The sequence below is a fragment of the Hevea brasiliensis genome, chromosome 8, assembly GCF_030052815.1.
Source record: "Hevea brasiliensis isolate MT/VB/25A 57/8 chromosome 8, ASM3005281v1, whole genome shotgun sequence".
NCBI lineage: Eukaryota > Viridiplantae > Streptophyta > Magnoliopsida > Malpighiales > Euphorbiaceae > Hevea > Hevea brasiliensis.
In genome coordinates, this window is record NC_079500.1 from 11,978,926 (window position 1) to 11,991,087 (window position 12,162).

General features: G+C 38.3%; 2 pseudogenes; both read left to right on the forward strand.

Annotated features, from left to right (window-relative positions):
* Positions 1–7,746, forward strand: LOC131182292 (L-type lectin-domain containing receptor kinase IX.1-like; annotated as a pseudogene).
* Positions 7,747–9,157: 1,411 nt separating this feature from the next.
* Positions 9,158–11,238, forward strand: LOC110651467 (L-type lectin-domain containing receptor kinase IX.1-like; annotated as a pseudogene).
* The last annotated feature ends 924 nt before the right edge of the window (positions 11,239–12,162 follow it).

Below are 12,162 nucleotides of genomic sequence, written 5' to 3' on the forward strand. Positions count from 1 at the left end.
CCATGGAAATCCATTGCCACTTCAACTTTCATCTTGAATCCGTCGGACATCTTCTTCTGGACTTGATCTTCATCTTCTGCTTGTTTACCTTCCCTTTTACAGTCCAAACATCCACAGGAAAAACCACTTTCAATTTCATCACATTCAGCACCGATATGCCACAGATAAAGTTTGAAGGAGACGCAAACGCAGCAAGCCAAATCATTGAACTGAACAATAACTTGGAAGACATCGTTCCTTCTGTTGGCAGCGTCGGTCGAGCAACTTATTTCAAACCAATGCACTTGTGGGACAAAGCCTCTGGGAATCTTGCAGAATTCACCACTCATTTCTCCTTCGTTATCAAATCCAGAGGTGACATTATCCCCGCTGATGGGTTGACTTTTTTCCTTGATCCAAATGGCTCTCGTCTCTTGCCTTCGTCCGGGTATGGAAAACTTGGTATTTACAGTGATGACAAGTATTTTCAGGCTAATCAAACTAAATTTGTTGCTGTGGAATTTGACACCTGGTGGAATATCAATATCGACCCTGAAGGTGTTGAGGAACATATAGGTATTGATCTCAACTCATTGACTTCTGTCAAATACGTGAACTGGTCGCAGAATAATATTGCTAAGGGGGGAAGAAATGATGTCTCAATTCACTACAATTCGAGCACAAAAAATTTCAGTGTCACTGTGAGAAATGGCTTTTTTTTTTTTGTTACAAAAGAGATTAAAACAAACAATTAAACAGATCTAAAGTAAGCAACACCCACAAGATCATGCATAAGCCATGGAACCAAATCTGCAGGAGGAGTATCCAACACTTCAACACCAAAATCATGAGTATGAAGATGCCCTCCTAACCAATCTGCAGCGTAATTCGCTTCACGCAACACATGAGAGAAAGTAACCTTCCAATCAGGAGTTAAAATAAATTGAATTGCAGAAACAACTGATAAAATAGCACCTGGAGGCTGAAGAACTCCCGTAAGAATTTGCACAGCAATAAGATTATCGCTCTCAACAATTATATCCTTCAGCCCAAGACTTTTGCAAGCTTCATACCTTCAAGAATAGACCATAATTCAGCTCCCAAAATTGAAGTCTTCCCAAACACAGCCTTGAACCCCTTAATCCATCGGCCATTCGAGTCTTGAATAAGCCCTCCGCCACAAGCTATACCACCCGAATTTGGAAGAGAACCATCAGTATTTAATTTAAACACGTTATCAGGGGGACAAGTCCAACTCACTGTCGTTATTGTCTTCATACATGAATCAATTTTTCCGAGTAAACAAGATACCACAGAATACCAATCTTGTGCTTTGCAAGTCATGACATGAATCATAGAGTCAAGGCTCAAATCATTCTCTCCAAACAAAGAACAATTTCGCCTACCCCATATAGACCAACATATGAGCCAAAAAGAAAAGGCCAGTGCATATTCTGCAATTCACGATCACATTTACTCAAATTTTGAATAACCCAGTTTCCTAGATCAGTATTTGAAGAGAAGAACTCAGCCCAATCATTCCTCGGAACAAAGTGCTTCCAAATATAAGAAGCCACAACACAATCTCTCAAAACATAAAGCCCTGATTCCACCCCCGACAAACAAATATCACAAGAATCCACCACACATAAATGCCTTCGAAGTCGCTTATGATTTGTTAATAAGCGATCATTAATAGCTAGCCACAAGAAATACTTGATTCTCTCCTGACCCTTCCACTTCCAAACCCAATGCCAGTTACTATCATTAGAGAACTCAATATTCCCCAAAAGGTGTTGATAAGAGGACTTAATTGAAAACTGGCCTGAACTTGAAGATGCCCAAAAAAGTGAGTCTTCCACCTGAGAAGACAAAGGAGGAGGAATGGCTGTTAAATAGAGAATAGTAGAGGCTGGCAGGAACTGACCAAACTTTCCCCAATCCCACTGACCTACAGCTGTAACATAGCTGGCAACAGTCTCATTCAACAAATCCTCAGGGATAGGTTGAATGCCAATTCGTTGAAGAATTAATCCATCAGGCAGCCAGTCATCCAACCAAAATCTAGCCAATTTGCCATTGCCTAACGACTAACACACCCCATTCTGAAATGAAGACCATATCCAAACTATAATTCTCCACAAATTCGAACAGTTATAAGCTCGCAAACATTGAGGAAGAGGATCATCACCCACCTTATACTTTGACCTGATGACTTGGACCCATAAAGCATGTGGATTTGTGGAAATTTCTCATGCTAACTTCAATAAGAAAGCATTATTAAGCATTGAGAGATTGCGTAAACCCAGGCCTCCCATTTCTTTGGGAAGTTGAACACGCTTCCAACTCACCAAAGCCATCTTTTTTTTGTCTGCAAAAGCACCCTAGATAAATTGGCGGCATAATTTATCTACTTCATGACACACAGCTTGTGGAATGCAAGCAGTCTGCATGCTGTAAATAGGAATTGCTGTAAGCACCGAACGAGCTAAAGTCACCTTACCCGCAAGAGATAATTTTTTGACATCCCAACTGTTTAACTTCTTTCTGACCTTGTCCACAATGTATTGATAAGTGGCCTTAGTAACTCGAGAGTGAAGAAGAGGGACTCCAAGATACCTCCCTAAATCATCTGTTTCTTTACACTAAGCACATTACACAAGTTGCGTCGAAGACTGTTACTCACATTCTTAGAAAAAAAAATATGAGTTTTTGAATAATTTACTTTTTGACCAGAGCTAAGACAAAAACTCTCCGTAACTCGATTTAATAACATGCACTTGATCTACCGAGGCCTCAGCAAACAAAATAAGATCATCAGTGAAAAACAAATGAGACAAAGAAGAACCCCCTCTATTAAGAAAAATTGGGCGCCAGGAATGGTCCCCAGTAGCCTCCAAAATGCCATGAGCTAATCTTTCCATGCATAGAACAAAAAGGTAAGGAGATAGGGGATCCCCTTTTCTCAACCCTCTGGAAGCAGAAAAACTATTTGTTAAACCCCCATTCCACACAACCCTCATCTACGCACCAGAAATACATCTTATGACTGTTTCAACAAAAAAACTAGGAAGGCCCACATCTAACAAGGTATCTCTAAGAAACTCCCATCTAATTCTGTCATAAGCTTTTTCAAGATCAACCTTCAGCACCATGTAACCAATTCTCCCCCTTTTTAATCGCATTGAGTGTATAACCTCCTCAGCGATGATAATATTATCTGTAATTTTATGACCAGGCACAAAACTAGTCTGGTTAGGCCCCACAATCATGGGCAGAAACTTCTTTAATCTATTAGCCAATACCTTTGTGATAATCTTATAAACACCAGAACAGAGACTAATGGGCCGAAATTCACTAATTACTTTTGGCTCAGGAACTTTAAGAATCAAAGTGATAAGAGTACTATTTAAAGCAGCACCCAACTGACCTCCTCTTAGAACTCGGTGGACTTCCTCACAAACCTGCTCCCCAATCAAAGGCCATTGATTCTGGAAAAAGTCTGCATGAAACCCATCCAATCCTGGAGCCATCCACGGTTTCATCTCAAATAGAGCTGCACAAATTTCATTATCAGTTGCTAATCGACACAGTTGAGTGAGAGCATCATCTGGACATCTTGGGAATTTTCCTTGTAAATGATAAACTGGCGCAAGAGGATTTTCCTCCTCATATAAATTTTTATAAAAATCACAGACTATCCCTCTCAAAACACTTTGATCCTCCATCCAATTCCCTTGATCATCCTTCAATAACTCAATACAATTCCTTTTCCTCCTTGAAATAGTTTTGGCGTGAAAATACGATGTATTCTTATCTCCCCATTGCAACCAATCCGCCCGAGACTTTTGAAACCAGATTAATTCTTCCCGATAGAGAATAGTATCCAGCTCTCTTCTTAGCTGCATCTCTAACTTCTGCAAAAAGTGAGACTGTCGATTCTCTAGATAATGTTGAATGCCATTAATGCTAGCTACAAACTGTCTTTTCTGCTTATAAACATTCCCAAAAACATAAAAGTTCCAATCCTTTAAATCCGCTATCAAGCCACCAAGGGAAGACATCAGATCAGAGCTCCTACTCCACTTATCAAGCATGAACTGACCAAATAATTCGTGAGTCATCCAAGCTGCTTGAAACTTAAAAGGTCTATCTGAAGCGTGAGATGCTCCTAGCTTATTAAGCTAGACCAAAATAGGTCTATGATCTGAATAAAGATGAGGAAGATGAAAGACACTAGCTTCCTTAAATCGAAGACGCCAATCCTCATTACACAGAGCCCTATCCAAGCGCTCAAATAGACATCCCCGCTGCCATGTAAATTTTGGACCATGAAATCCAAGATCAATGACATCATTAGATTCAAACCATTGCACAAAGTCTTTATCAATGCCAGACCGATGCATAGCTCCCCCTCTTGTTTCATTAGCAGTTAGCAAAGCATTATAATCACCAGCAACTAACCAAGGAACACGAGATTGATCACAAATCCTATGAAGTTTCTGCCATAAACATCTCTTATGCATCAACGAGGGACTACCATATACAGCCGTAAAATGCATTAGCAAGCACCCATTTTCCACAACAGATGCATGAATATATTGTTTATCATTTTCTAAAATTGTCACTAACCATTCCTTATTCCAAAGTAACCAGATGCCTCCTGAAAAACCATTCGCCTCAACCCGATGAGAATGTAGAACACCCAATTTTTTAATCACGTCATTTGCTCTTCTTCCACTAATACGCGGTTCAAGAACTACAATCAGGCTAGGCTTATGACGCGCCATAATCATTCGAAGTACGCGAGTAAATTTGGGACTAGCTGCTCCCTGACAATTCCACACCAAAATAGACATGATGAAAAAAGAAAGAAAAATAGCCCCATCTTAATCCCGCAAGTAGGGATCCCCAAACTCCCTTGGATCATACTCTTCATCATCCACATCATCCTCTTCCTCATCTCCTTCCTTTTCCCTATTCTCACCAACTATCTCATCTTCTTCTCCATTAATATTTTCCTCGTCATCAACAGTTGATGCATAAGCAGGATTGTCAATAGGAACAAATCCTTCTTTTAAGACATTCTCATGAAACGCCGTTGCAAGAAAAGGAACAACCTGCATAGATGTCCCTTCCTTTTCAACTTTATCAGGCGGTCTACTATGTAATTCTGCTACTTGGGCTGATTTCTCCTTACCCACTGAATCAACATGTGGGCCAGAAGAAGGGCCAGCAACATCTCGGCCCTCAGGAGACGTAATCCTCACAACAGAATGATTTTTTGGGTCCAAACCAGATTGCATGCCTTCCACATCATCAACGCCACGTTTCATAATTCTTTGTGGCAAATCAATCACCTTAGCCCTTCTTGAACCACGTGACTTTTCAGGTTTGGAAGATAAGTCAACTTTTTTATTTCTGCGTAAATCAGGGGTACCAAAATCTTGAAACAATTCCCGATTTGAAGTACCCCCATTACTAGCATCATTCCTTATGGAAATTCCTTTAGATAAGACACGTGCCTTTAAAGTCTAGCCAAATGATAGCTTCTGAACGAAGTCGTTGGCCCCTCGAGAGTTATTATGCATGGTATCTTCATTGATTTTCGCATCATGAATATTCGATAAAACATTAAAATGGCCTCCATCAGTTCCAAAAACTTCGCTTCTGTTACGTGGAGCACGGCGAGATTTGCGCTTGACAACCATCCATGATTCAAACTTCTCAGCCTCAACTGTCTTCTCCATCTCCAGTACCGGCTCAACGGACGTCTCCTCCACCACAGGAATAACATTCTTATATGGACATAAACCATCTCGATGACCAGCTCGTCCACAGGAGAAACAAATCGAGGGCAAGCATTCATACTCAAGCTTATGAATCTTCCCATTAATTCGGATTTGAGACATTAAAGGATTCCTAAGGTCCACCAAAACTGCAATGCGAGCAAACTTGCCTCGAACTGCATCCCCCGTATTATAATCAATTTTTACTACCCGACCAATCGATGATCCAATAACTCTTAGTACCTTTTTATCATACAAATGAAGTGCCAAGCCTGGAATCCGAACCCAAACAATGGCTGAATCAATAGCAAGGTTCATTGCATCAAAATCCTGTGTCCAAGGTTTGACTACCAAGTAGCTCCCATTTATGATCCAACGACCATCCAACAAAGCTCTATGATACTCTTCTTCACGAGAAAATTTAATCAAAAAATAGTCATTGCCCAAGTCAACAATCTTGGCATCACGAGCATTCCACATCGCAACAACTCTGTTACATGCCCATTAGCTTGACCACTACAGCCTTACTCCATTTCCGCGCCAGCTTAGTTTGTAAAGAAAATGAGATTTTAATATCAGGAATGTCTCGTGAAAGATCAATGGTGATTTAAAAGATTACTTACCAGAATGGGTTACATTTGGCTTTTCGGCAGCCACCGGATATGACTATTTTGAAAGAAACCAAATTTACATGTGGGATTTTGATTCAACCCTACAACTTCCTCAAAATTTAACCAACAGCACTGGTCCTCCGAGCTCTGCAATTCCTAGAGAAAGAAAGAGTAGAGACCCGTTATCAGGGGTTTTATTAGGTATTATTGGCGCCTTGCTGGCCTTGGTTTTGGTTTTAGTTTTGTTTGGATTTTGTTTTAAGAGAAGAAAACAGAGATCAGGTGAAAGGCTTAGAAGCACAGGTGACGATTTCGAGGAGGAGGCTGGACCAAGGAGCTTTTCCTATGAGGAATTGGCTATTGCTACCAATAACTTTGCGAACGAACGCTTGCTGGGAAAGGGAGGGTTTGGAATGGTTTACGTGGGCTCCTTGAGTAATGGAAATCCGGATATTGCTGTGAAGAGAATAAGTTCTGAGGCTCGACAAGGATTGAAAGAGTACGCTTCTGAAGTGAAAACAATTAGCCGATTGAGGCATAGGAACTTGGTCCGACTCATTGGCTGGTGTCGAGAACATCAAGAACTCTTTATTGCTTACGAGTATATGCCAAATAAGAGCCTGGATTTCCATCTTTTCAAAAAAACAAGCTTGTTCACATGGGAAAAGAGGTATGGCATAGCTTTAGGCTTGGCCTCGGCACTGCTTTACCTGCAAGAAGAATGTGAACAATGCGTGCTGCACCGTGATATCAAGTCAAGCAACGTGTTGCTGGATTCTAATTTCAATGCTAAGCTTGGTGATTTCGGGCTGGCTAGGCTTGTCGAACACGGCCAAGGGTCAGACACCACGAAGTTGATCGGAACATATGGGTATATAGCCCCAGAATATCTTGAAAGCAGCAAGGCTACCAAAGAATCAGATGTCTACAGCTTTGGCATAGTTGCTTTAGAAATAGCAACCGGAAAGCCTACTTTTAACGGAAATGTTACGAAATTGGTGGATTGGGTATGGGAGCAATATCGAAGTGGAAATATTTTCGCTGCAGCTGATCCACAATTATGCCAAAACTATGTTGAGGACGAGATGGAACGATTGATTGTTGTTGGGCTTGCTTGTGCACATCCAAATTATTCTGAACGTCCATCGATTGGAAAAGCAATTGATATACTCCATTTTAAAACTCCAGAACCTGACATTGCGTCCTATGAAGCCAACGTAAATTCTTTCTCCGAATTTTTATCACTTGGTGCTAGTGGCTCTGAGGCCAGGCCATGCCAAGCCATGACAGCTCCTAATTAATTCTTCTGATTACAGCCTCTGATAATTTTACTCCTACCACGTGCAACATATCGTGTTTCTCCTGTCTATTTTGCTTTGTTTGTGACTTCTCAGTTCTTCTTTCTTGTATCTAGTCTATCTCATATACTATGAGGTTAGATGTTTAAATTAATATTTTTCATAAAATTAAAATGTGACTGCATTATTTTTAATTGAATTATAGTCAAGTGCATGAAAAAAATTCAAATGTTAGCATTAATTTGTAATTTTATCAAAATATTTTTAATTTTGAATCAATGGATTAAATGTTCGATTGTAAAAAAAATTTAGTCAAAATTGAAAATTATTTTTGGGAGAATTTAATTTACTCCTAAGGATTTTGTAAAAGAAGAATAACGGTGCTTTATTAATTGGTCAATTTATTTTCAATTTTTGCTAAAATTTCTTTAAATTTTAATGTTTGAATCGACTGATTTAAAATTGAGACATTTGGATAAAATATCATTCGCAAACCAAAGTACGAAACTTATACACAATCTCAAATTGCGTTTACATCAAGAGCCTTTCTCTGTAATTATCATCAGTTTACCTTGCCTTTCACAGCCATTAAAATATTTTTATTTATGAATAAAAAGATATATATTTTTATAAGTAAAAAATAGTTGAGATAGTGAGTAATTATAATGAATTAGTGAATAATATCATAATAATTGTAAAAAGTCAATAAATAAATATAAAAATTTAATGAAATTAATATAAATAAGTTTCAAAAATTGGTACCGCTCTCTAAGAAAACTAAAGAGACTCGTTCAACAAATTGGTTGAAGCATAGCATTCCAACATTTAATATACATGTGTAATGGCTCTGATAACTAATGTTTGTTGAAAGTAACTATTTTTATTTTTCTTACATGATATAAATGATTATTTTTATATATTTAGCATATTTTTATAAATTATCTATAAAAAAATATACTTTTTTTTATACCAAATGTATTTTAGTTTATGTTAAGTTGATATTTTTAATTTTTTTAATTTAACAAAAATACTAATATTGAAATTTTTTAACTTTTTAGAATAATTATATATATGTTAATATTTATTTTATTTTTTAAAATTGTTAAAAATTGAAAAATCTAAAAATTATAGATACAATATTTCAATGGCATATTAACTTGTTTATTTAATTTTTATTAAATAAATATGTAAATGTTAAATGTTTTTTAAATGTCAAATATTTTTTAATTAATTAATCAATAACTAAGACGTATTCTATACTCATTCATATTTGATACTTAATTTATTGATTTGATGTAGTTAATGTTGACATGAATTTTCAGTTGTTTAACTCATTTAAATTTAAATATTTTATGTTTAATTAACAAATAACTAATATTGTAAATATGAATTTATATTGTTAACTTGAAGGCCGTGGTCTAGACTCTGCAAGCTGGAGCGAGTGTACAGGCTGGGGATGAAAGTATGCTTATAAGTAAACTCGCAAGCAATTTCTCCTCAAGCTCCCAAAGCCCTCCCCATCCATGGAATCCTCCAAACATTTGTCTTTCTGCACATTCATTATCCTATTCTTGTTTACATTCTTCCCTTTCAAAGTTCAATCTTCCACTGAAACAACCGCTTTTAGCTTCAACGAATTCAGCCCAAATAATATGACACAGATTAAGTTGGAGGGAGACGCATATGCCAAAGATCTATACATTAAACTCACCAAAAGCTTTGATCAGCTGAGCTCTGATGCTAGCGTCGGTCGAGCCACATATTACAAACCAATTCACCTTTGGGACAATTCTGGCAATTGCAGACTTCAAAACTTATTTTTCCTTCGCTATCAATTCCAACGGTAATGAGAGCAGAGGCAATGGATTTGCATTCTTCGCCAACATGGCTCTAAACTTGAGCGTTCGTCAGGAGGCGGACGTCTTGGCCTTTTGAGCTCTAACAATGGGCAACCTCCATTTGTTGCCGTTGAATTTGACCCTGGCTAGAGTCCTAATTGGGATCCTGCAGATAGAAATGATCACATAGGTATTGATCTCAACTCATTGTCCTCTGTCGATGTCACAAACTGGACACAGAATGATATAGCTAATGGAGGAGAAATTCAAGCTTGGATTGAATATAATTCCAGTTCAAAAAATTTAAGTGTTCTTGTAACTAATGGTTATGAAGATTACACGGGAAAATATTCGTATAACCTTCATTATATTGTAGATTTTAGAGAATATTTAACAGAATGGGTTACGGTAGGCTTCTCAGCAGCCACCGCTATAAAGTTATTTGAGGAGCATGACACACACTTGGAATTTTACCTCAACCTTGCAAGTTAATGAAAATTTAGGCAGCCACAAACAAGGGGTCAGGCCCACCGCAGTTGTCTCTAGAAAAAGAGAGAACAAAGGATGGATATGGGCTCTTTTGGGAATTAGTGGCACACTGATTTTGGTATTGTCAATTTTGGGTTTCGTTTGGTATGGCTATTGCAAGAAGAGGAGAAGACAGAGAGAAAATGGGCCTGGCACCGCAAATGACGATTTTGAAAAGAAGAACGGACCAAGGAGCTTTCTCTACAAGGAATTGGTTCTTGCAACCAACAACTTTGAGATTGAAAGACTGCTTGGAAAGGGAGGGTTTGGAAGGGTATATATTGGTATTTTGAGTGTGAATTCCTGAGTAGCCGTGAAGAGGATTATTACTTCAGAGTCTCATCAGGGCTTAAAAGCATATGTATTAGAAGTGAAAGCCATCAGCCGCTTGAGGCACAGGAACTTGGTCCAACTTATTGGCTGGTGCCGCAACAAGCAAGAACTTTTCGTTATCTATGAGTTCATGCCAAATAAGAGCTTGGATTTCCATCTTTTTAACAAAACATGCCTGTTAACTTGGGAGAATAGATATGGCATAGCTTTGGGCTTGGCCTCGGCATTGCTTTACCTGCAAGAAGAATGTGAACAATGTGTACTGCATCGAGATATCAAGTCAAGCAATATCTTGCTGGATTCTAATTTCAATGCTAAGCTTGGTGATTTTGGGCTGGCTACGTTCGTTGAGCATGGCCAAGGCTCAGACACTACAAGGTTGATCGGGACTACAGGGTATGTAGCTCCGGAGTATCTGCAAACCGGCAAGGCTACCAGAGAATCAGATGTCTATAGCTTTGGTGTAGTTGCTTTGGAAATAGCAACTGGAAGCCCTGCTTTAAAAGTAGTAGTTAATGAAAACGGTGTAAAATTTAAGGTGAAATTGATGGCGTGGGTCTGGGAGCAGTATAGAAGAGGAAATATTTTTGGTGCAGCCGATCCCCAACTAGAGCAAAGCTATGCTTGGGAGGAGATGGAACGATTGATTATGGTTAGGCTTGCTTGTGCTCATCCAAATCATTCTCATCGTCCATCAATCAGGGAAGCTCTTGATATACTCAATGCCAGAACTCCATTGCCCAAATTGCAACTAGAGATGCCAACGCCGGAAAATATTGCTTCTTATCATGCCAACATGAATACGTTTTCGGGATCTTCATCCCTTGGTGCTGGTGTGTCTGAGGCCTTCAATTCGGGCTAAGTGTAAACCCTCTTTTCACATGATACATGCATTTTGCATAGTCATTTAGGTTTAATTTCATGGCCATTTTATTTGATTGTTGGTAACTTTTAGCTAATTTCATTAGTTATTTGATAGTTTTTCATGATTGCCAATTTTTGGATTAATTTGTAATTTTACTTTATTTTGTAGGAAAAATGGTATTTTTGAGGGACCAAAAAAAGAAATTTTGTCATTGAGGAGTGATTTCTACAGCCAAAGATGTCAAAAACAAGTTTCAAAGTTGAAGTATGCATTGGCCAAATTGCGCATAACTTGCCGCATAAGTTGTGTAATTCTGCACAGGGAGAAGAAACAATTTTCCAAACCTGCCGAAATCTGCATAAGTTACTGCATAACTTATGCAGATTCATGCCTTGCTTATGCAACCTTACGGAAAACTGCATAACTTATGCAGTCTTGCACCCTGCTCATGCAGCTTCGCACAGAGAGCCCAGGAACTAGCCGAAAACTTCATAAGGGACTGCATAAGGACTGCATAACTTATGCAGTTCCATAAAGTCTTCATAATGAGCTGGTAGAAGATTCCCTCATAAAAACACACCTCAAACACACCATTTTAGGGCTACTTATCGGAGAAAAAGATATAAATAGGCCATTATCTCATTTTAGAAAAAAAAAAAGAAAAAAAGAAAAGAAAAGGAGCAGCAGCAGAAGAGTCAAAAAGGGGAGTCAAAAAGGAGAGCAAAAAAGTCACCTCTCCATTTTCTAGACCAGATTTGGAGTTTTCTTTCCTTTCTTGCATATTTCCTACCTTTCTTGTATTGGGTTTCTTAGTTCTTAGCTTAGATTAAAGATTTATTTCCATATTAACTCAGAATTTCTTGTAAATATTATGGATAATGAGTAGTTTTCATTAGATTCTGGAGTTGGGATGTAATATTT